This window comes from Azolla caroliniana, unplaced genomic scaffold (genome assembly GCF_043228905.1).
Source record: "Azolla caroliniana isolate FFs.n. ecotype wild unplaced genomic scaffold, voAzoCaro1.0.p SCAF_3, whole genome shotgun sequence".
In the NCBI taxonomy this organism is placed as follows: Eukaryota; Viridiplantae; Streptophyta; class Polypodiopsida; order Salviniales; family Salviniaceae; genus Azolla; species Azolla caroliniana.
Window position 1 is genome coordinate 9,201,307 of NW_028230438.1, and position 13,688 is coordinate 9,214,994.

The 13,688-nt window shown below is 45.1% G+C and overlaps 1 long non-coding RNA gene across 2 annotated transcripts; it reads right to left on the reverse strand.

Moving 5' to 3' along the window:
* Positions 1 to 7,372: 7,372 nt before the first annotated feature.
* LOC147866175 (uncharacterized) lies at positions 7,373 to 8,458 on the reverse strand. 2 transcript variants are annotated; one of them, XR_015529562.1, is made up of 3 exons: positions 8,328 to 8,458; positions 7,608 to 8,185; positions 7,373 to 7,508 (listed from the first exon to the last, which is right to left on the reverse strand). It is a non-coding gene; the product is annotated as an uncharacterized LOC147866175 (long non-coding RNA). The 2 variants fall into 2 exon arrangements; XR_015529561.1 differs by having other exon boundaries at positions 8,289 to 8,458.
* Between the last annotated feature and the right edge of the window lie 5,230 nt (positions 8,459 to 13,688).

The following is a 13,688-nucleotide window of genomic DNA, read 5'->3' on the forward strand; positions in this document are numbered from 1 at the left end:
GGCTATTAAAGAGTGGGGCCGCAATAGCCCGAGGCAAACTAAGACCCTAAACCCTTGTAAAGCTATTAAATGTAATAGGAAACAATTTTGGTTCTCCGAAAATGGAGCTTGTAAAATTACTAGTTTAAGTGATAGAGATAAGTCTAGGGCCAAGAGATACGAAAGGTATCTCAAACAATGTAATTTATTGGGGGAAGATGACACCATAAGCGGCGCCATGGAGGCGGTCTCGTTCGACGACACTCTTAGAGAGATGGAGAGGGTAGTCGTTTCGGGCCTCAATGAAGATAAGGTAATTCCAGTAAACTCAATTGACATGTACACCGCCATCGAAGAGCTTGGGCGGTTGATTGAGGAAGCGAGGACGGTCAAGGTGCAAACAAAGTACAAGACCGTGGACAAGAAGGTGAAGCCTGTGGCTGCCCCATTGCCTAACGATAGTTGGGATCGGATAAAGGGGGTAGCGGCTGATCCTAGCTTGCAGGACCCACGAGGCATAGGGCACCGGTTCACCGATGAGACGCGACAGAAGCTCCGGATTGGTGGGGGTGGCTTCCTATTGCCTAGGGAGGAGGAAAGATTTAGAAGGATGATCGAAAGCCACGGAAGGGCTTTCGCCTTCTCGTCGGGTGAGATAGGGTGTGTAAACCCTAAGATCGTGGAGCCAATGGTGATCTTTACGGTGCCGCATGTACCATGGAACATCAAGCCAATCCCCGTTCCGAGAGCTCACATCCCGAAGTTGATTGAGCTACTCAAGGAAAAGATCGAGATGGGTATCCTTGAGCCATCAAGCGCCCCATACTCGAATCGGTGGTTCACTGTGCCAAAGAAGAATGGCACATTACGCTTCATCCAGGACCTACAACCTGTTAATCAAGTGACAATTCGAAATGCCGGGGTCGGACCGAGCGTTGACGAATTCGCCGAGGCCTTCGCTGGAAGTTCTATTTATTCGATCGGTGATCTATATACTCGTGGTATGATCAATTCCAACTAGCTGTGGAGAGTAGGGACATCACAACGATGCAGACCCCTATCAGCCTAGTGCGAATGTGTACCTTGGTACAAGGAGGCACTAACTCTGTAGCCCACATGGTAAATGCAATGAACAAGGTATTGAGAGATTGCATTCCCGACAATACCATGCCGTTCCTCGATGACATCCCCATAAAAAGGTGCTCTGAAGTGGAGAAAGATGAAACCTTGGACGAGGATGGGTGCAGACGTTTTGTGGCATATCACATCTCCGATTGCGAGAAGGTTCTACAAAGACTCGAAGATGCACGCTTGACCTTCTTGGGTGAGAAATCGGCATTCGGCCAACCATAGATCCTTGTGGTGGGACACTTGTGTGGGGCGTACGGACGGAAGCCATCCCCAGCAAAGGTGGATGCCATCATAGACATGAGGGAAGAATGTAAATCGCAAACAGAGGTGAGATGATTTCTTGGTGCCTGTGCATTCTACCACATCTGGATCCCGCACTATGCTCACCTAGCCGAGCCCTTGTATGGGCTACTCAAGAAGGGGCGGAAGTTCAAGTGGGAGGAAGAGCACACAGAGGCAATGAAGAGGCTCAAAGGAATGTTGGTAGCGGCACCAGCTTTACGAAAAGCCGTATACAAGGAAGGGGTGCCCATCTACGTGATGGTAGATACAAGTCCAACAGGGATTGGATGGGTCATCAACCAAGAAGGAGAGGATGGTACACGCTATGCCATCCGGTTCGGAGCCAAGGTCTTAAGCAAGCGACAACGAGGATACGCCCAAGTAAAACATGAGCTTTGGGGTATTGTGTCCGCAGTGAAGGCGGATAAAGATTACCTTCCAATCCTAGGGATGGTTTCGGGGTGTGCAACACCTGACCTAGCTATGCTAAGATGGATTGCTTACATCAAATCAATGAACCTGAAGATTCACCACATTTCAGGGAAGAACAATGCCATGGCAAGTATGCTATCGAGGGCAAGGTTCGAGGGTGAAAGCAACATGGTGTCTAAAGATGAGGATGTCGCTCTTGACTTCTTTAAGACGGCCCAAGCATCTATAGATGATCGAGATGTGCGAGTGCTCCACGCCTTCAACGAAAGTGAATACGAAGGGGAGTGGCTACACATTGGCAAGTTCTTAAGCTCAATGACGGTGGATAGTTCATGATCAAAGGAGGAAGCACGAAGAGTCTGAAAGAAAGCGTACAAGTACTTCCTACGAAGGGGATTCCTTTGGAGGCACCCGAAGAGAAGGACGGGGATGCCACAACGAGTGGTCATAAAGGAAGAGGACCAGACAACATTGGTGCCTGAATTCCACGAGAGTCCTTGGGCGGGCCATAGAGGAACGTGGGCAACATTCGAGAAGTTAAAGGAGAAGTATTGGTGGTCGGGAATGTACAAGGATGTCGCCCATTTCGTGGGGACGTGTAAAAGCTTCCAGATACACTCCAACATACGCCATAGGGACGAGTTGCACCCGACCTACCCACTCACCATACACTTCAAATGGATGGTGGATTTGGTTTCGATGCCGATGGGAGTGGGCCAAATGAAATATTTGGTGCTAGCAAGAGATGACCTAACAAACCAAGTAGAAGGGCAAGCCTTAGCAAACAAAATGACGGCAGGGGTGTGTAAATTCTTACTCGAGGATGTCATCTGCCAGTACGGATGTGTCGGAAAGATAGTGGCTGACAGAGGAGAGCTGAACGCTCACGAAGCTACAGAGCTCTTTGACCGACTTGGAGTGAAGCTCTCTCTCACGACCGCTTATAACCCGGAGGCTAATGGAAAGATAGAACGCGAACACAAGCTTATCGTAAAAGCCATTGTACAAGCTTGTGATGGGCGAGTCGGGAATTGGCCTCGGTTACTACCTTATGCCTTGTGGGCTGATAGAACAACTCATAGCTCAGTTACAGGTTTCATGCTAGCTGAACTCATGTATGGACAAAAGCCGGTGATGCCCATTGAAGACACAATCGCTTCATGGGTAGTGATGCCGTGGGAAAATGAGATGAGTCGAGAAGAGCTTCTAGCCACAAGGATAAGGCAACCTGAGAGAAGACCCGAAGACATGGAGAGTTGGCAAAGGAGAGTTTAGAAGCGGCTAGGCTAAGTAACAAAGCCCGATTCGACAAGACACACCGACTACGCCCTCAAAAGATCGAAGAAGGAGACTAGGTGATTGTATATGATAGTAGTCTCGACAATCAACATGGCTCGATGCAGAAATTTGCAAAGCGATGGTTCGGGCCGTACGTGGTAACGAGTGCAAACGATAATGCTACCTACCACCTCGTTGAATTCGATGGGACTAAGCTGGCAGTACCAATAGCTGGGAAGCGGGTCAAAATTTTCAAAAAGCGACACGACAAGGAGCCAAACCTTGATGACCTTGACGAAGATAAAGGCGAGCAAACAACAAGCCACAGGGTCAATGAGGAGGAGGAAATGAACTATTGACCACCCTCAACCCGCCATTCTTGGCACATACCGGAGGATGTGCGGTTTGGTGGGGGTGGATGTTGTCAGATGTCCATGACAGATGTCGTGATGCGGCGTGCTCGAGGGTGGGAAAAACTGGCGAAAGGGGGGTCAAAATGTGCATGTGCAATGTGTGTGCACACAAAGGCGATTAATTGTGCATATGCAAAATAAAAAGGAAAAGAAAGGGTGGAAAGGAGCATAGAAGACCGTGCAAAAAGTAAGAGAGAAGAGAGATAAAATGTAGAGGAGAGACAGGCTAAGAATTTATAGATATAGAATTATATATTGTATAGGAGAGAGTTAGTGGGCTAGTGGATAGTCACATTGAGTACTAGCTAGAGGTGCATGGTTGGAATCTAGTCTTACAATGCAACGTGATGTAAGGAATTTTATTCCTTTTTCATTGAAGACAAAATTGGCCACCCCCCTTTCTTTTTTCCTATAAAAGGAGGTCGAGGGGGGCTCATTCGAGAGGACGTTTTGGGAGGAGGAGACTATCGCCAATTTTCCTTCGAAACTCTTCATCTTCTTATTCACCACTTCTCTTCATCTCATACCCCTTCATCCCCCCCATCGCCATGTGCTCGTCTTCTTTGCGTCGGCTCTCGAAGTGCTCGTGAGCCCAAGTTTCGTTGGTTCGACGTTGCTCCGCCCCGTTCGTCGTTGTGAGCCCGTGTGCTCGCCGTTCGGGAGGTTGTGGTTCATTAGGATTGGCATTTTGGTGGTGCTCGTGTGTTCATCTTCGCCATTTTCGGATTTTCTTTTGTTTCTAAAGGCATTTAGTATTTATGTTTTGATTGAGCTTGTGGTTAACTATAAGTTGCCATTGTAAACAAAACCCAAAGGGTCGTCTTGCGTTGGAATCGAACACATATTTATCTCTTTGATCGATATCATTCGTGTTTCTTTCTCTCCTTCTTTCTTTATTCGTGTCTTCCTTGTACGTTTGGCCGTCTTGTGACGAGGGAGCGTTTCAGGCGTGCCCATGCACCTCTCCTTCTCATAAAGGCGTACGAGCATTTGTGTGTGTGTTTGTGTCTTCCATGTACGTTCGACGATCTTGTGACGAGGGGACCGTTCGGGCTTACCCATTCACCTCTCCTCATAAAGGCGTACGAGCATTTGTGTGTGTGTTTGTGTCTTCCGTGTACGTTCGGCCGTCTTGTGACGAGGGAACCGTTCGGGCTTGCCCATGCACCTCTCCTCCTCATAAAGGCGTACGAACATTTGTGCGTGTGTTTGTGTCTTCCTTGTACGTTCGGCCGTCTTGTGACGAGGGGACCGTTCGGGCTTGCCCATCCAGCTCTCCTCCTCATAAAGGCGTACGAGCATTTGTGTGTGTGTTTGTGTCTTCCTTGTACGTTCGGCCGTCTTGTGACGAGGGAGCATTTCGGGTGTGCCCATGCACCTCTCCTCCTCATAAAGACGTACGAGAATTTGTGTGTGTTTGTGTGTGTCTTCCTTGTACGTTCGGCCGTCTTGTGACGAGGGACCGTTTCGGGCTTGCCCATGCACCTCTCCTCCTCATAAAGGCGTACGAGCATTTTGTGCATGTGTTTGTGTCTTCCTTGTACGTTCGGTGATCTCGTGACGAGGGAGCGTTCGGGCTTTGCCCATGTACCTCTCCTCCTCATAAAGACGTATGGACATTTGTGTTTGTGTTATCGTCCCCTTGTGCGTTCATGTTGCGTGCTCATCTTGCTTGTACCCGTTTGGTCACTTGGCTCGTGCGGTGATCTCGAAAGGTCGACGAGTCGTGATCAACGAGAGCCACCGGCCTCATAAAAGAAAGGGTAACGAGACCTTGCTTGGGAAGGGGTCGGGAAGTAGTATTGTCGTAAAGCAAACCTCGGGTCTTCTCTATCCATTGAGTACTCCCTAGTCCAAGACCCCCATGGTCCCGCCCAAGTAACACACATGCGCGAAACTTCGCGACACCGTCCTAGCCCAATCTTGGATTTGTCCTCCGCAACCTACTTTTACTCGTTTAACTTCTTTATTAGGCCCGTGGTTGCCTGTGCCTGCACCTCATATTCCAGGAATTTAGTTTGATAAGTGGTCTGAACTCTATTCAACACCATCTTTGCTCGTTTCGTCTCCTCATAATGCTGTTAGGTGAGCTCCATGTGGTCCCTTGCCGCTTCTTCCAGTGCCTTTGCCATGCTGACCGTCTTGGTTCATTCTTCCGCCAATGCCTCCGTCGTCCTGTTGACTTCCTTCCGGAGTTCCTCTAGCTTCTCCTGCTGCCGGTCACCTTTTGCCATCAACTTCTTGTGCTCCACATCCAAATACTTGTGATCCCGGTGCGGTCGTTCAAAATCCTCTATCTTCTGCTTCAGCTTTTGGTTTATTTGGCGTCGGGCGTGGTCTTCCTGGTCTTTCTGTTGTCAGAGTTCTTCTTTGAGCCGCTCAATTTTGGTTTCCGCCGATCACCGGAGCTTATCCTTCTCTTGTAGCAGCTTCTCCTTTTCTTCCTTCAACAGGTCATTTAATTGGCAGCTTTTCCGGAGATTTTCTTTGAGTCTTCGTTTCTCATCCTCCACTGCCTTCTTTTGCTCTCGTTCTCTAGCCCTCAAGGCCTCCTGGGCTTCTAACTCTTCCCTAAGAGTGGAGAGTTCTTGATCCCGTGTGATGCTTGTGTCCAGTGCTGTAGGAGCTACCAATGTGTTATTTATCTGCTCAATTACTGGCACCAACGGTTCTGGTCTTGTCGGGCCTTGACAGACCTGTCTGGCCGTGTTTACTTTGTCCTTCTCAATTTCTTCCTCCATGCTCTGGATCCTTGATCGGGCCTTCTCGAGTTCTTCGGTTGTGGCAAACAACCAATCCCATTGTGCTCTCTCTTCTGCTTCAATTTGGCTTACAACCTCAACTCCCAACTCTCCAATCCATTGCAGCCATTGACTGCCGGTGCCTTGTTGCCTTGCTGGTTCCAGTTGCGGTGTTGGCTCTGCTCTCGCCACAACCCCTGGTTGGATTGTTGTTTCTAGCGGCAACTCCTTTTCTTGCTGTGCCTGTCGACCCGGTGAGATTGGTACTTCCCTTGCCATTACTGGCCGATCAGGCTCTGTTTCCTTCGTTGGCTCTGGTTCCTCGGAGCGGGGTGTCGGTGTGTTGTCTTTTACCGGTCCCAATTTGTCCCCCTTCTGCTCTACATCGCTTCTCTTCCGGCGACGTAGGGGAGTGTCCACGGGTTCTTCCTCTGCCTCCTCCTCTTGGGTTCTCATGTTTATCCCTTGAGCCAAGTTAGGCGACTCTTGCTCTTGCCGGCGCAATTTGATTTTAAGAGGCCTAACCGGTTGCTCTACCGGTGCCTCCGTCTCCACCTGGCTCTTCTAACTGGGCTGCTCCTTCCCTTTATGTGATGAACCTCCCTCTGTCCAACTGAGCGTGTGCTTGGCAAGGAGTTGTTGCCGCTTCGCCAAAACTGTGTTGTCACCGGGCTGGACAAACTGCTAACACAGGGTGTCCCTTTAGAACACTTCACCAAAGGGGTGGTACGGTAAGGAATATACAGACCGTAATACAGGACTGATCCTTCCCGTTCACTATCCGGTATGATTAACTTGATACATGTGTAGGATAATCACATTAAGCATAGAACGGTATTAACAAGATACACAATATGTAAAGACACAACATCTCTCTATTAATTATCCGTCCTCAATTACATCATCTCCGGATCCTTTTATTGGTATCCGGTTGTGCTACAAACCGGCAACCAGCTACGAACCGGTCCAGATCCGGATTGGCATACCGATTCTAGGTCCGTCTGTCCGATCTTATAATTATCATAACAATCTTATAATTATCATAATTGGTCTAATTACAACTCCCAAAACCGACTCCCCTTTCATACTCTGGCCTAACCGGCCAACAAGCAGCACACCCTAGTCTTGGGAGAGGTGCTTCGATGGATCCAGAAATATAATCTGCAATTGCAATGGAAGAAATGTCAGTGTGGTGCGACATCGTTGAAGTTCTTGGGATTTATCATTTCAGCCACTGGCATTAGCATGGATCCTGCAAAAATCAAAGCCATAATAGATTATCCAACACCAGCTAACGTCAAAACATTACAAAGTTTCCTAGGACTAGTGAATTTTTCATTACGGTTCATACCACAGTTGGCCACAGTCACTCAACCTCTTCGAATGCGTTTGAAGAAGGGAACCCAATTCACGTGGTCCACTGCCTGCATAAACAGTTTTAATGAAGTAAAAAAACTCATCAAGGATACAACCACATTAGCTTTTCCTGATTTTAGCCGGACATTCCGAGTGCAGATAGATGCGTCTAATGTAGGAATAGGTGTTGTATTGTTACAACAAGACCACACAAATGAATGGCGACCAATTGCTTACATCAGCCGAGCACTCACAAACGCAGAACAAAATTACTCAACAACAGAGAAGGAATTGTTGGCAGTGGTCTGGGCCTTTCAGAAATTCCACCCCTATTTGCATGGTACCACAGTGCAAGTCGAGACAGACCATCAGCCACTCCTGTCTTTGATCAACAAAAGTCATCCACCAGGACGGCTACTTAGGTTGGCACTACAGGAATACAAATTTACCCTAACTTACCGCCGAGGCCTCACGAATATAGTCGCAGATTCGTTATCCCGAATGGAGCATCAAGCCTCCCAATTGAAGATACAAAAGGATGAGCCCCCAACTCACCCCCAGCAAATTGCGGAGCTACAACAACAAGACCCTACTATTAAAGAGATTATCCTACAAACCGAAGAAGGTAGGCAAAGTCACATCCATCGTAATTTTATAATTATTAATAACATTTTACATTTTGTAAGCCAAGGTCAACCACCACGAGTCTACATACCAGAGGCTCTTCGTTCAAGCTATCTAGAGTTCTACCATAGTAGTCAACTCGCCGGGCACTTCGGATTCCACAAGTTGTTACATCGCATTCGATCCCTCTACTATTGGCCCAAGATCCGTCAATCCATCTCTCAATTCTTGAAAGCATGCCCAACATGTTAGTCAATGAAGGCTCCTCAAACAATCGTATGGGACATTACACCCCATAGAAGTTACCGAGCCCTTCAAGTTGTTACATCGCATTTGATCCCTCTACTATTGGCCCAAGATCCGTCAATCCATCTCTCAATTCCTGAAAGCATGCCCAACATGTTAGTCAATGAAGGCTCCTCAAACAATCGTATGGGACATTACACCCCATAGAAGTTGCCGAGCCCTTCAAGTTGGTGGAATGGGACCTAATGGGCCCTTTCCCTACATCAATTCATGGCAATAAATACATTTTGGTAATAACTGAATACCTAACCCGCTGGTGTGAGGCAATTGCCCATGCACTACTTTAACGAGTTATTTATCCTCATGGTTGCCCGCGCCAACTGTTGTCGGACCAAGGATCACAGTTCCGTAGCGAGGTTATTCGCATACTTAGCCACAACTTGGGCATCACACAAATCTTCACATCGCCGTATTGTTCGCAGTCTAACGGGCTCACCGAACGCCTAAATCGAACAATTAAACAAGTAATCTTAGCATATGTGGATCCATTACACCAATCATGGGATCAGGTTTTACCCTTTGTTGTCCATGCATACAATACCTCGATACAGGAATCTACTCGCATTAGCCCCTTTCGGGCATTGTATGGTCGCAATCCACGGCTGTCGCCAGACATACATGCCGTAAAAGTCCAACCTCACCGCACAGATGCAACCAAATGGTGGTTGCACCTCCAGATGCATTGGCCACTATTGTGACGTGCAATCCAACACAACCTGTGCATGGCCCAACAATGACAGAAAAAACATTTCGATGCTTCTCATACGCTGCTCGAGTTACAAGTAGGAGAAACAGTTCGAGTATACTACCCGATTTGCAAGCCCGGACTTTGTGAATCATTCATGCATAGATGGTTAGGACCCTACATAGTTTTGGCACGCATCGGACCACAAACATATCGTTTGTGATGCACATCAAATTCTTCGGAGATAGTAGCTCACATATGCCGCATGAAACGCATACCTATAGCTACCCTGGATGCAGGTGACGAGCGATCAACCAAGGATTAGATTAGAGATGCCCACGAGGTCGTTCCAGTTGACGATTCCCCTCTGGTTAGAGATGTGTGATTGCTAGGAAGAGGTCGTTCACCTCTGATTAGAAAGCCACAGTGAGGTCGCTCCTTTTGATTATGCAATAGAGTCTCTACATTCATTGTAAACCCTGGGTTTTTACTTTTCAAAAAGGGGGGGAGAAAGAGGAGGGTTGGATAAACCCTAACACCCTTTTTCAAAAAGGGGGAAGTTTTAGGTAGTGAGGCAAGAATGGGTCTAGTTAGTTAGGTGTAGCGCCAAGATGTGAAAGTTGTACCTAACATGACTATAAATAGAAAGGAAGGATGTCCAATGAGGGATCCTTTTTGGTGTATGTCATAGTATTAACTCACCTTTATAGTGTAAAAAAAGGGGAGTTTATGAACCTTTATTCTATTTTTTTATTTAAAAAAACGAATATTTTTATATTTATTATAGAAATATATTATATGATTAGTGTGAAGTCCCATTTTTAATGTTAGATACAAATATCCATAAATTTTGGGAGAATAAAAGTGAGGAAATAATGAACCTTTGTTTTATTTTATTTATTTATTAGAAATAAAAGGAGAACTTTTACATTTATTATAAAAATTTATTAGCGTCAAGCCCATTTTTTATTGTCACCGTCCCTTTTTTCATATCTAAGAAACTAAAAAGGATTGACTTCATCTACTCTCTTTTTATTTTTATTTTTAAACGAATACTTGACCATGCATTTGTATACATATTCGTTTGAATTCGAATGGGAATATGTCAATCTATGTGTATATGTATGAATGTATTGTATTCTATGTATGTATCTATGTATTCTATGTATATGTATGCTTGTGTCTATTTGTACCCAAATCATAAAGAGGCCTAATGAGGGAATTGCAGCCACAAACAAAGCGTGCCAATAAAAAAGCTGCCAGTAGGCGCCTGATGTCTGACACCCTCTGTCACCCGACTCTCAGGATAGGCACTCGACTCAAATTAGTCGCCCGACTAAGTCATAGGTAGATGCCTGACTCCAATGTAGACATAAAAAACTACCCAAAATTGTAAGTCTTAAAATTTCTTTTGACATCCGGATCATACACCAATATGCATCATTTCCACCAAAATCTTCCAATTACACCGAACTTAAAACTTAAAATAACAAATCAACTTAACATAAACTGAAAAATTGAAAATATTCCAGTATATTCCAATTACACCGAACTTAAAACTTAAAATAACAAATCAACATAAAACATAAAACTTCAAAAATTACACAAACTTAAAACTAAAAGCTTCAAATAACAAATAAACTTAAAGCTTAACAATTTCCCGATCACAAAATGTTCCATACATCACAAATTGCACAAAATTAAAGTCCTAAACCAAGATGATGAAAACTAAAGTCAAGATCATGGCTCTTGTGGGGATGATGACAAGCTACTGCCACACTTATTGTAGCAATTAGCACTTGAGTCCCTTGATGTCAAGCTCAAGCCATTGCAATGCAAGCATCGAACCTTCTCTGTCTCATATATTGGCAACCGCCGTCGTGTTAAACAAGGTAGACTAGGGGAAAACGATGAAGAACTATAATTTCACGTTTTCGTGGGTGTCGTGAAGGAATTATTTCACGTTATAAAAAATATACTCAAGTATTACACTAGGTGATATTTGAGAGACTTGAACACACAACCTTATATACCAAGTAGAAAAAACATACCACTAGGCTAAGTTGTTTTTTTTTAAAGATAAATATATAATGTAATTATCCCATGTAAATTAGAGCTCGAATGAGCGAGATGGGTATCATGCATCACACGTACTGCATGAGTGCTAAATGGCAATCATGCATCACATGCATTTAATGCATTCCATGCATTGTATGCATGTCTTGTACCCTCACATGTATCATATGCATGGGGGCATTTATATAAGAAAGGAAGAAAAATAAATAAAGGGGAGAGATAGGAATTAGCTCATTGAAAAAGTACCTTGTCTCTTAAAGTTGAAGTCAAGGGTGTAAAGCCATAATAATAATATTTTTCTTCAACATCTTCTTCTTATCCGTCTTCTTCTCAACTATACCAAATTTCGATCTTCTCATGTGTAGCCTTGTTTATCTCACATCTTATGTTCATCACATCTTCGTCTTTTTGTTAGCTTGGTGAATGTCCTTCTCGGTCCAAGACCCTGGTGGTTCCACTCGAGTGAAACACGCACACACGAAATTTTTTGGTGAACCCGACATGAAAGAAGCGGTAGGGAGGATCAAGGCGAGGATCCAACGATACGTGGAGATGGCATCCTCAAGCAATGAAGTGGGAGAATTTGAAAGAATGATAGCAGTCGTGGAACAAATGATGAGATCCCGGGACAATGATGCGAGCGTGGAGAAGGTCGTTGACCGCGCTATGGAGGTCATGGGTCAATTTAATGGAACATTACAGAGGTCCTTGATGCATACAAAAGGGAGATGAATCAAAGGGATGTGACCCAAGCACGTCAAATATCAAGTTTTAAACAAGTTGCCGCTAACAACGTCCAAAGGCGGGTCATCGAGTTTCAAGAAGGAAGGACAACGTGGTTCGAGTTTGAGAAAGCAATATTAGCGGAATTCATGGCTAAGGATTTGTCGAGGATGCTCGGGATATCTTGATGAAGTGGATAGAGAAGAAAAATAAAAAGATGAGCGCCTCGAGAGTATATGACGAGTTTAACCAAATGTTTAGTCGTCTCCCCACCATGGATCAAGCGTTGCTTGAGGAGGACAATACTTTGTACTTCCTGAAAGCTATGTTAAAGTTAATATGCGAAAGCTTTGACATACCGGTTTATTAGAGATCTAGGTACTAAAGTAAGCTTAAGATAAGGATAAACTAATGATAGATAGAAAGGAGAAAGAGAAAGAAGGGTGCCGATCCACCCGACCACCCCCAAGCGAAGGGATCGAGACGGACTCGAGCCTCGATCGGCGTCCCATACCACCGCCGTGGCGTCGAGTCGTACCTAGTGCTGGCGCACTCGCTACAAGAGTTGACCCACCACAAGACCATAGTCTTGATGTAGTCAAAAGGTGATCAAATGAGGGTAGCTAGGCCTCTTATTTATAGCGATACCCAAGGCCCCCAGGCAAGTTCACACTTGACCTAATGGGTTGTATCAATCCCGAGGATTAAAAGTAATCCTCCCCTTCTTTACACTCTCGTTTAACCCTCACACTTATCCACGTGTATAGAATACTACGGTAAATTCTCACCACGGGATATTAAATGGTCATGCCCGTAACATACTCCCCTTCTTTAAAACATTGCACTCTTGTAATGGAAAGTTAGGGAAGTTTGTTCTTCGAGTATTCTCGCGTTCCCATGTGGCATCTTTGATAGATTTGTCCATCCATTTAATTTTAAATTCTAGGATTTCTTTAATACGTAACTTTTTTGTTTTAACATCGAGAATTCTTTCTGGTACATGTGGTTTCGAAGATAAATCTTTAGAAGTAACCAGAGTTTCAGTTGTAACTGTGTTGTCGCCAGAACCTAGAAGTTCTTTTAGATGACTCACATGGAAGACTGGATGAATTCCAACACCATCGGGAAGAGCGAGACGATAAGCTAATGACCCAATGCGTTTGAGGACTGTAAAAGGTCCACAAAACCGTGGGGCTAACTTAGCGCACTTACCCGTAGACAATGTCTTAGAATTGTGAGGTACACGTAAAAATACCTTCTGTCCAGGGTTGAATACACGAGGTTGCCTATGATGGTCGGCATAAAAACGCGCTCTATCTTGAGCTGTTTTTATATTATCTCGTGCAGTATGCAACATATCTTGCATATCCCGAAGAAAGTTTTGCGTACTTCGCAACTCATCATGATGTATATTAACATCAATCGGGGCTCGTGGCTGAAAACCATACATCAACATAAATGGACTATATCCCGTCGATGTATGCTTGGAGCTGTTATAAGCAAACTCCAAAATTGGGAGATAACGTTCCCATTTTGTTGGTTTTGCACCAACGTATGCTCGAAGCATGTCCTCAATAATTTGATTTACTCGTTCTGTCTGTCCATCGGATTGAGGATGATCCGTGGAGCTCATGCTCAACGTAGTTTCTAACTTCTTAAAGA